Here is a 12,004-nt window from a genome sequence, read left to right on the forward strand (position 1 = left end):
CCGATGAGAGGCGATGAAATCTAAAGAGAGCCGAGGAGAATTAGGTGAGAAGGACCAATGGTGACCAGAATTGGCTAGAAGAGTTAAGCGATAAGCGAGATATTTTACCTCCTGGGTGAGAAGACTTGGCACAAGGCTCCGGGCGACTAGATTGGACGACCAGTCTAAACGACCAACTTAAACAACATCGTGGGCAACAACTAGCAAAGGTGAGCAACTTTACCGCTCGGTAGGTTGGCGAGAAGGTTCTATCATCCCTATCAGGAGTCTTTCCTCTTGGTAGGTGAGGAGACCAATTATATTCAGTGCACATGGCATCTACCCAGTGGGACCCTTCTGAGTTCTACAATCAATATGCTGACCAGCAAATCCTCCCGAAATCTGTAAATCAAACTGCTTATTACTGAATATTCCATTTTAGATAATTCCATTATTCTTGATATAATTTCTTTTATGTTAACATTTATCTTTAGAAACTATTTTCCGTATCTTTAGGCTAGATTGTAGCCGCATTTATCTTGTTTCCAGATTTGAATTTTAACATTTATTTAATTCAATCTTGTGGGATGAATAGAGGGGAGGAGAATCTGAGTTTTAGATTTCAATAGTCTAGAGTTTATCATTTAAGTTTTTTTCAAGGAGGTGGATCTGGATGGCAGATGCAAGAGCTGCATGTTTTATCAACCGATTCAGACAAAGAACACTAGTTTTATTGTTTTTCTTTTCAATTTCATTATGAACTGATTTTATTTTTTAGAGTTTTGATGTAGCATTAAACACACAATTTATATTCTATGTTATTTTATTTTCAATATTTCCATTATTGAATGTTTATTCCTTATCCTTAATGTTTACAATTTTCTAATTAATTATTGTTCGATCAATTGAATCATAATGAGACCGAGTGGAGATTTGTGATTAGAGCTCTAGGATTAAGTACGATTAGTTAAGCAAAAGTATAGATACTTTACCTCAATTAGTGTGATTTTCAAGAAAAGTCCAAAGAACTGATGAGTCTTGAATTTGTTAAATTCACATAGAAATATAGAGTTATTAATTGGAGATATTTTTAGTATTGTTCGAGAGAAAATATTGAATAGTTAAGGGATTTTTGTTATCAACTTGGGATAATTAGAATTCTATAACAAAGAAGAATAAATTGTGTGAGATTTGGTAGGTGAAATCAAATGCTCTAGATCTATTCTTATTATTTTTAAAATCTCAATTTTAATGCTATTTTCTTTAGTTTGATTTAGATAATCTATTCTTCAAATTTTAGTTTTCCAATTAGTAATTAATTTAGTAAATTTCAATACTTAATTGTATAATTATTCCATGTAGGTTTGAAATTCATTTTCTTTAAAAACATTTTACCACTTGTTACAATTTTGTGCACTTTCAGATATTTTCAGCCCAACAAGTAGTTTTTCTTTTAGAAAAAACTACTTGCCAATAACTTTGAAAGAATTAAAAGTAGGTTAAACTGTATTGGTTGTTTTGTGGTGGAACTAGTGGGTAGAAAAGGGGGAATGTCAATATTATGGACAGAAGATGTGGATGTAGATATAGTAAATTTCTCTCAACACCATATTCACTCAAAAGTTAAATCTAAAAAAGAAAAAATGGACTGGTTCTTAACAGGCTTTTATGGGCATCCTAAACTATGTAAAAGAAAGGAAACATAGAAGTTATTATCAGCTATAAGACCATTTACATACTAGCCTTGGTGTGTCTTAGGTGATTTTAATGAAGTGATTTTTCAATCTGAAAAAGTAGGGGGAATGTTGAGACTAGAATCACAAATGAAGGAATTCAGAAATGCTCTTGAGAGTAATGCTCTTTTTTATTTAGGATGGAAGGGGGATAAATATACATGATAAACATGTTGATGGTACTTTCATTAAAGAGAGATTGGATAGGGTGGCCAATACATAGTGGTCTGAAGTGGGGAGGTGCATGTCTTACCAGTTATTAAGTCAGACCACAAGCCTTTACTGCTTGTGATGGAGGAAAAGAGACAGGTATGGAGGAGAAAGCAAAGAGTGTTTAGGTTTAAAGCAAGATGGACATTAGAAAGGGAAGGAAGTGTTGTTGTTTAAGGGGCATGGAATACAGATGCAGTTAGGATGGATCCTCTCCTGCAGGTACAACAAAAGTTACATGCTTGTAGAAGAGACTTGATAAGGTGGAGCTCAACTCTGGTTCAGGATAAAAGCAAGTCCATCAAATAGAAGACTAAATTGTTGAGAGTGGAGTAGCAAAATGAAAGAGCCCATAATTCAAAGAACATTAAGAAGCTGCAAGAGGATATTAGTTTGTTGATGGCAAAAGATAATATAAAGTGGAAAAAAAGAGCTAAACTGGATTGGTATCAAAAGGGAGACAAAAACTTGAAGTATTTCCATGCATGTGCTAACCAAAGAAGGAAGAAAAATTGGATACACCAAATTTGAGATGTCCAAAACAGACAGCTGACTGATAAGGCAAGTATAGAAGGGGCATTCCAGGAGTATTTTACATTAACTTTTATTTCCTCGAATCCATCATTGGAGGATATTGATAGCTGCACTAGTGTTATGGAGCATAGGCTATCTGCTGATATGAATGAAGAGCTGCTCAAGGAGTATACTCAAGAAGAAGTTCATGAAGCCTTGAAGCAGATGGATTCCCTCAAATCTCCTAGCCCAGATGGGTTTGGAGCATACTTCTACCAAACATATTGGGATGTGGTAGGGGAAGAGGTATGTAATACTGTCTTCAACTTTTTAAATGGGGGACCATTGGATTCTTGCCTCAATTATACATATATAGCTCTAATCCCAAAGGTTAATTCTCCTAATACAATAAGTGAATTTCAACCTATCAGCCTCTATAATGTTCTATATAAACTTGTATCCAAAGTTCTAGCTAACAGATTAAAAAATGTGTTGAATGGCTTAATCTCTAACAATCAAAGTGCTTTTATTCATGGGTGCCTCCTTATAGATAATGTTATGATAGCCTATGAAATAATGCACACTATGACGACAAGACAAAAAGGCAAATCAGCAAGCATGACATTAAAGTTAGACATGACAAAGGCTTATGATCGATAGGAATGGAATTTTCTTGAAGCAATAATGAGAAAGATGGAGTTTCCAGAGAGGTGGATCAAGCTCATTATGACTTGTGTAACATCAGTCACATATCAGTACTTGTTAATGGGCAGCCATGAGAAATTATTAAGCCAACTAGAGGCTTAAGGTAAGGGGAGCCAATTTCCCCTTACCTTTTTTATTTTGTGTGCTGAAGGCTTAAGTGCTCTTATAAACTCAGCTGAAAGAAGGGGATTAACTCGAGGGGTGGCTATCTCAAGAGTTGGAATAAAGGTCAACTATTTATTATTTGCTGATGATTGCATTATCTTTAGCAGGGCCAATATGATAGAATGGTATAATTTTCAGGCACTTTTACACTCATCTGAACAAGCTTCAAGCCAATTGCTCAACTAAAACAAGACCACAATTTATTTCGGCTCTAACACTTGTAGGGCTATTAGAAGTCAGATCATTAGAGCAGCAGGGGTTAGGGAATGTGGTTCCTATGAAAAATACTTAGGTCTACCACCTATGGTGGGGAGATCAAAGTATATTGCTTTTAGACACTTAAAAGAGAAGATATGGGGAGAGTGCAAAACTAATAAAATAAATTTCTAACACAAGCAGGGAAGGAAGTGTTGCTTAAAGTTGTGATTCAAGTTATGCCAACCTTTTCTATGAGCCTATTCAAATTACCAAGGAAGTTGTGTATGGAAATCACTTCTATTATGTCTAAATTTTGGTGGGGTCATAAGCAGAATATGACTAAGATTCAGTGGAGGAGCTGGTTTAGAATGGGGGAATCAAGAGAAAGAGAGGGTTCAGGCTTTCGAGATGTAGAGTCTTTTAATAAGGCTATGCAGGCAAAATAGTGTTGGAGACTTCTCAAACAACCTCATTCTTTGGTGTCTAAAGTCATGACAAATAAGTATTTTAAGCATGGGGATTTGCTAAATGCAAGGATTGGGAGTGGATCTTTTTTTATTTAAAGAAGCCTGTTGTCTGCCATGGATTTACTTAAAGATGGTTCGCTGTGGAGAGTTGGCAGGGGGATAAGATCAAAGTTTGGAAAGATAGATGACTGCCTGTTCCTACTACATACCAAGTACAATCTCCGGTGATTATTTTGAATAGAGAAGCCATTGTGTATGAAATTATAGACCAAGAGCAAGGGGAATGGAAGACTCAATTGATTACTGATATATTCAGTAATAATGAAGTTGAGGCCATTTTGAGCATACCACTTAGTAGATCGAGTCTTGAAGATCAACAAATATGGTTATATGCAAAAGATGGAAAGTTCTTTGTGAAGAGTGCTTACCATTTAGAGCTATCAAATAGGAGAATGATTCAAGGAGAGCCTTCAGATTCCACTAACATCATAGCAGGTTGGAAACAAATCTAGAAACTGAATGTGGAAAGGAAAGTTAAAATGTTTCTATGGAAGTTGGGCCAATACTGCCTGCTAAGGTGAATCTGGTTAAGAAGCAGATCAATGTTGATAGACTATGCCCAATTTGTGGAAGGGAAGATGAGACTTCTATACACATTGTGTGGAGTTGCCCTGCAACATTATATGTGTGGTCTAGAATTGGTAGTCTAGTGCAAAAATGGGGTGTCATGAAGTCAGATTTATGGACTTGTGGCAAAAGCTAAATGAACTGTTATGTCTAGAAGAATTAGGTGTCGTGGCATATGGTATGAGACTACTCTGGTTGAGAAGAAATTCACTCCTCTTTGAAGACAGATTTGAGCATCCAAGAATAATTATGCAGAAGGCCAAACAATGTCAACAGGATTTTAGTGCTGCATATATAACACCTCGCTCATTCCTTCTGACATATGCTCTTTCTTTCTGATGTAAGGCTTATTCTTTCTGACGTAAACAAGTTCCGAGGACGGAAATTATGCAGCAGCCTGCCCTTCTCTCTAGTGACTGTGAGCCTCGTTATGTGTGTCGAACACCGATGGCATGTTTTCAAATATACTATATGATTTCTAAAGTATGCCCAGTATTTTAAATGTACTGGAAATATTTATATAGAGTATTTTCAGTGTTATTGAACTGAGCTAGATTTTAAATAAAACAATTATAATATTTTTAAAGAGCTCCAAAAATATTATAATTGTCGGAAATCATTTTAATATCATTTATTAAAATGATTCCAGTTATTTAAAATACTATATGATTTGAAATTATGTTTAAAATTCTAATTAAATTAAATGATTTTATTCTTTAAAAATATTAAATAAGACTTCATCATTTTATTAATGATAAAGGAATATTATTTTATAAACTAAAGTTTAGTTTAAATAATATTCTACCTTAATTCCTCTTAGTACTTTTAATTAAGTTAATGTTTACGCATTTTCAAATCAATATTTTAATTCCCCATCATTAGATCGTTTTGTAGATCCCAAGACGAAGGGACTGGATTAAAACCGAGAGCCCCCTCTCTTTCCCCTCACGCGTACGACGTACGCCTTTCCCCCTCTCATCGATTCTTCCTCAGCCTAGCCCAACGCCGCCATGCGCCGCCTGGCCTCACCGCCCCCACCGTCGGCGTCCCCTCACGCCGGTGAGGGGTTTTTACCCATTTCTCCTCCTTGCGCCGCTGTATGCGGCCACCCAAGGCCACCAAGCACCGCCATGAACTTCCCCTTCCCTCCCCCTTCCTCCTCCACTTGACCCAAGACCCATAGCCTTCCTCCACCGCACGGGTCTCTCCCTCACATGCACGGGTTCCTTACCCATCCACCGACCGTGCGCCATCGTGCGCAGCTACCCAGGCCACTGCACCTCCACCACCTCACTACGGTGATTGCCTCTCTCAAACCCAACCACCATGGACCTCCATCTCCCACTCCGTCGCACGCACGCACGAAACCCATAAATGGGTTTCGCACGGCTTCAAGGTCACCGACGGCCTTAGCGCCGCCGTGTGCCGGTTTTAGCTCTACTAGGCACCTCCCTTGGCCACCATGACTCCTCCCCTAGCTCCTCCAAGCCAGCCAAGATCTCCCTCCGATTCCCTTATTGGAGACCCACGACCTTAGCTCCTCCACGAGCAGCCGTGTCTCCAATGAGTGCCACCTCGGCACCACCACGAGACCATCACTCCAAGACCACGACCCGACCCTCCTACACTTAAACCCACACCTCTAGACACCTCTAATGGCCAAGACAGCCATTGTACGTAGTTGACCGCCATTGTACACAGCAAGATACGTTGTGTACCGCCCCTCACCGCCACCACGAGGCCACCATGAGCCCTTCCAAGACCACACTTAGCTATCCAAACGCCCAAACAGCCACTGTACGTGGGTTAGCCACCACGTACAACCCTTCTGGCATCATCAATAGTGACGATCAGTGAACAACGCACGGGTAATCCCGTCGATGGTATAACCCTCTATCTCTCGTTAATTATGTTATTAGTTGATTGGTTAGGTTGTGGACTGTGTTGTTAATATTGTGGAGTTCGCTGTATTGTGATGTGATGTGATGTGTAGTGAAGTGTTGGGCATTTTGTGTAGTGAAGTGTGGAGCGTGGTTGGGAATTATGCTGTGCAGTGTTGTGGATTGTGCTGTAATGGTGGCGTGGCATCGTGTGGATTGGGAAGAGAGTGTGTACTCTCGTGGCATAGTGTGGGATAATGAGAGTATATGTAAAATATACCCTCTTGGTGTAATGTGGAATGTGAAGAGTACACGCGAAGTGTACTCTGTATGGCGTAATGTGTGTGAAGGGAGGATGGAACGATGCACCATATGGCAGGTAAGCCGTAATGGTGATGGGTTGTAGCGTGTGTGAAGGGAGTATACGTAGAGTGTATTCCATTAGATGCAACGATACACCGTGTAGTGTGTCGCAGAGATAAGGATGGTTGTGTGGTTGGTGGGCATAGAGTGTGGTGAATAGTGTCAAGAACCATGAAATAGTGTCCCAAAATAGTTATGGTGTAGCCTGTAGTCTAAGGTGACGGGTGTCACTGTGTAGTTGATTCACGGCTGGGAGTATGGGTGAAGTAGTAGAACAAGTGTAAGAGTGTGTAACGGAAGCATGGATGGGGAAAGTCACTAAGTGACATGGTTACCAGTAGTCGTGCTTATGATAGGTGAGGAGTTAGTATAGGAATGGCACAGCGGGATTGTGACGAGATGTCACGATGTGATAGGAGTACGTGAGAAACCGTACTTGTAATGAGTTAGGAGTTGGCATAAAAATGGTATAGTGGGATGTCAGGTGATGTGACAAGGTCACGATGTAGCTTGGGAGTAGTCTCGAGCTATATGACGTGACATAAGACTTGGTTGTGAACAGAGTCTTGTCATGTTAAGTGTTGAGATGAACTGTCAAAAGAGACAGGTAGCATGAAGAGTCATGCTAGCCAGGTTAAGAGAAGGTTGGTATCGGAGTATGATGTTTGTTACACAAGCAGGTGATCAACATGTTATATATTGGTCTTAAATGATAAGAGGGTAAGGTACGTGTGTAATCTGGTTAGACACATGTGCCAGACGGATTCACTATATGTAATGGGTAATCTATCTTGCGCACAGTTAGACGGTGCTTAAGCCTAATAGTTAGCTTAGAGCCATGTGGCGTGTATGGATGAGAATGAGGATTTAGTGTGGGCTAAGGTGCACGGAGGTAGTGACGAGTGTATTTTCTAGGATTGGGATGCGTGATTTCGTCGGTCGGAATCATGCGTCGGAATGTGGTTAGTAAGGAGAGTAAGATGAAGATCTCAGTGTCTTAATCCTAAGGTGAATCACCTTAGCAGATGAGCACTTGAAGTAAAACGTTGAGTTTGGAAGAGGTAGTGACCGTAAATGGTCCTCGAAAGTTTTAGCATAGTAAAAGATACATAAGAGTACAGGATAGAAGGAAAGTGTTCCAAGTGAAGTGTATCTCTATTTCTAGTTTAGTTACTTATGCATTAGATAAAAAATGACGTCAAGGTTGTGTGTATGCATGTAGGTTGTCATCTGACATGCACATGAATGGACTGCATGATATGAAAGTAGCATGGAGTCCAGGTAAATAATGCGTTCATACTCTTCTACAGCTTTCTAAAATATATGAAAATGAAAACAAAACGCTTGTCCTTTACAATGCCTTACGAAACGATGTTTTTACGAAAACATGTTAAGTGTTCAAAGGTATAAGTATGTACAACTCCTCTTTAGCAGCCCCTTCTTACGCACCCAAAAGTATTAATTGTACGCATGTAAATGGATGACTATATGCAGTATCTATTATATGTATTTTCTAAGAAAAGAAGTGAGGTTGATGCCTGATGCTTTAAATGACGCGAAGAAAGTATGTTGTTTCAAATGGTCCCTATGAACTGAAGCTTCTACGGATGCCACGAAAGATAATGTTTAAGCCCATGTTTTAAATCACATTTTCCATGAATGAACTGCTAAATGAAAAAGACTGCAATGAAAGGACTGGACTGAATGAAAGGACTGAACTGAAAGAAAGGACTGAATGTTTAATGTATGAAAATATGTAACGGCCACATGAATGAATGGAAAGGGTACCCATGAATAGGCAAATTGCAATGCCGGGTAAGTAGTAGTAGTAGTGCACCCAGTGCTGCCCCCTGACTGAAAAGGGATTCCCAACCCGTGGCCACGGGCGAAGTCTAGGTCCAAAGAAAGACCGCTAACCCCAACACACGGGGCGTAACAGTGTGTACCGGGCAATGAAAGTGATAAGAACGAATGTATGAATGTATGAATGCATCACACTCTTAAAGAAATGAAGGCACTGATGGGAGACACGTTTTACGAAATGAAAGTCCATTTTAAAAGAAAAATCCCGTCCAGTGATGTTTTCAAAAGAACGCACGTATGCATGTATGCATATACGTATAGTATGTACGGTATGATGAATGCATGAATAAAAACCTATATTATTATATTTTAACTGTATGAAGTAATGCTTACGAGTCACCGACTCATTTTAGTTTTTATGTATGCCCTTCCCCCCCACAGGGAATGAATGAGCAGTACGCGTCAGGACGAACACAGCCCATGGAGAAGAGTACGGAAGTCTAGGCATGAGCATTTAAATGTATGAGAGGCCTTTTTATTGTTAAAATTAATGTTTTTTGCTGTAAACCTCTTTTATTCGCAATGTATATTTTATTTTATAACGTAGAGTTCTGCACCTTGGGTATGGAAGTAAAAAGTTTTAAATCGAACGGTAATTCCCGTCATCCTTTCTAAAATCATTTTATAAAAAATTCCACCACAAAGACGAATGTTACATAGTGAAAATATACCCTCCTGGTGTAATGTGAAATGTGAAGAGTACACGCGGAGTGTACTCTGTATGGCGTAGTGTGTGTGAAGGGAGGATGGAAGGATGCACCATATGGCAGGTTTGTCGTAGTGGTGATGGGTTGTAGCTTGTGTGAAGGGAGTATACGTGGAGTGTATTCCATGAGATGCAGCGATACACCGTGTGGTGTGTCGCAAAGATAAAGATGGTTGTGTGGTTGGTGGACGTAGAGCGCGGTGAATAGTGTCAGGAACTGTGAAACAGTGTCCCGAAATAGTTATGGTGTAGCCTATAGTCTGAGGTGACGGGTGTCACCGTGTAGTTGACTCACGGTTGGGAGTATGGGTGAAGTAGTAGAACAAGTGTAAGAGTGCACAGTAGAAACATGACTGGGAAATGTCACGAAGTGACATGGTTACCAACAATCATGCTTATGATAGGTAAGGAGTTAGTGTAGTAATGGCGCAGCGGGATCGTGACGAGGTGTCACGATGTGATAGGAGTACGTGAGGAACTGTACTCGTGATGAGTTAAGAGTTGGCATAAGAATGACATAGTGGGATGTCAGGTTATGTGACAAGGTCATGGTGTAGCTTGGGAGTAGTCTCGAGCTATATGACGTGACATAAGGCGTGGTTGTGAATGGAGTCTTGTCGTGTTAAGTGTTGGGATGAACTGTCAAAAGGGACAGGTAGCATAAAGAGTTATGCTAGCCGTGTTAAGAGAATGTTAGTATCGGAGTATGGTGCTTGTTACACAAGCAGGTGATCAACGTGTTATATGTTGGTCTTAAGTGATAAGGGGGTAAGGTACACGTGTGTAATCTGGTTAGACACATGTACCGGACGGATTCAACATACGTAATGGGTAATCTCCTACACACAGTTACATGGTGCTGAAGCCTCAGAGTTGGCTTAGAGCCGTGTGGTGTGTATGGATGTGAATGAGGATTTAGTATGGGCTAAGGTGCACAAAGGTAGTGGCGGGTGTATTGTCTAGGATTGGGATGCGTGATTCCGTCAGTCGGAATCATGCATCGGAATGTGGTTAGTAAGGAGAGTAAGATGAAGGTTTTAGTGTCTTAATCTTTAGGTGAATCACCTTAGAGGATGAGCACTCGAAGTAGAACGTTGAGTTTGAAAGAGGTAGTGATCGTAAGTGGTCCCCGAAGGTTTTAGCATAATAAAGGACACGTAAGAGTACATGATAGAAGGAAAGTGTTCCAAGTGAAGTGTAGCTCTATTTCAAGTTTAGTTGTTTATGCATTAGATAAAGAATGACGTCAAGGTTATGTGTATGCATGTAGGTTGCCATCTGACATGCATATGAATGGACTGCATGATATGAAAGTAGCATGAAGTCTAGGTAAGTATTGCGTTCATACTCTTCTAGAGCTTTGTAAAATATGAGAAAGGAAACGAAACGCTTTCTCTTTATGATGCTTTACTAAATTTATGAAAAACGTTTTACGAAAGAAAATGCTAAATGTTCAAAGGTATAAGTATGTACGACCCTCCTTAGCAACCCCTTTTTACATACCAAAAGTATTAATTGTACGCATGTGAATGAATGAGTATACACTTTATCTATTATAAGTATTTTCTAAGAAAAATCAATGAACTGATGTTTTATGATGCCATGAATTGATGTTTTACGGATGCTATGAAAAAATGATGTTTAAGCTTATACTTTTAAAAAACGTTTTTTCATGAACGAACTGTTAAATGAAAATGACTGAACTGTAAGAAATGACTGAAATGAAATGAATGTTTACTGTATGAAGATACGTAACGGCCATATGAATGAATGGAAAGGGTACCAATGAATGGGCAGATTGCAATGCCGGGTAAGTACTACTGGAAGTGCACCCAGTGCTGCCCCCTGACTGAAAAGGGATTCCCAACCCGTTGCCACGAGCGGAGTCTGGGTCCAAAGGAAGACTGCTAACCCCAACACAGGGAGCGTAACAATGTGTACCGGCCAATGAAAATAATAAGAAAGTATGAATGCATGAATGCACGCACTCTTGAAGAAAAGAGGGCACTAACATGAGACACATTTTACGAAAAGAAAGCCAATTTTTAAAGAAAGACCCCATCTAGTGATGTTTTCAAACGAACGCACATATGCATGTACGTATAGTATGTACGGTATGATGAACACATGAATGAAAACCTATGTTGTTATATTTTAACTGTATGAAGTAATCATGCTTACTAGTCATCGACTCATTTTAGTTTTTATGTATGCCCCTCTCCCCTAGGAACTGAATGAGAAGTACACGTCAGGACGGACACGACCCATGGAGAAGAGCACGAAAGTCTAGGCATGAGTGCTTAAATATATGAGAGGCATTTTTATTGTAAAAATTGATGTGTTTCGCTGTAAACCTCTTTTATTCTCAAAGTACATTTTATTTTATAACGTAGAGTCTTGCAGCATGAGTATGGACGTAAAAAGTTTTAAATCAAACAGTAATTTCCGTTATTTTTTCTAAAATTATTTTGTAAAAAGTCTTACCACAAGGGCGAGCGTTACAATATAAGAACAACTCAATGCTAAAAGGCATCAACATGCATCTACTCGAGCTATCAGTAAGTGGAAGACACCAAATGGTTTCATGTGCAAGGC

This window comes from Juglans microcarpa x Juglans regia, chromosome 3D (assembly GCF_004785595.1).
Source record: "Juglans microcarpa x Juglans regia isolate MS1-56 chromosome 3D, Jm3101_v1.0, whole genome shotgun sequence".
Classification (NCBI taxonomy): Eukaryota; Viridiplantae; Streptophyta; class Magnoliopsida; order Fagales; family Juglandaceae; genus Juglans; species Juglans microcarpa x Juglans regia.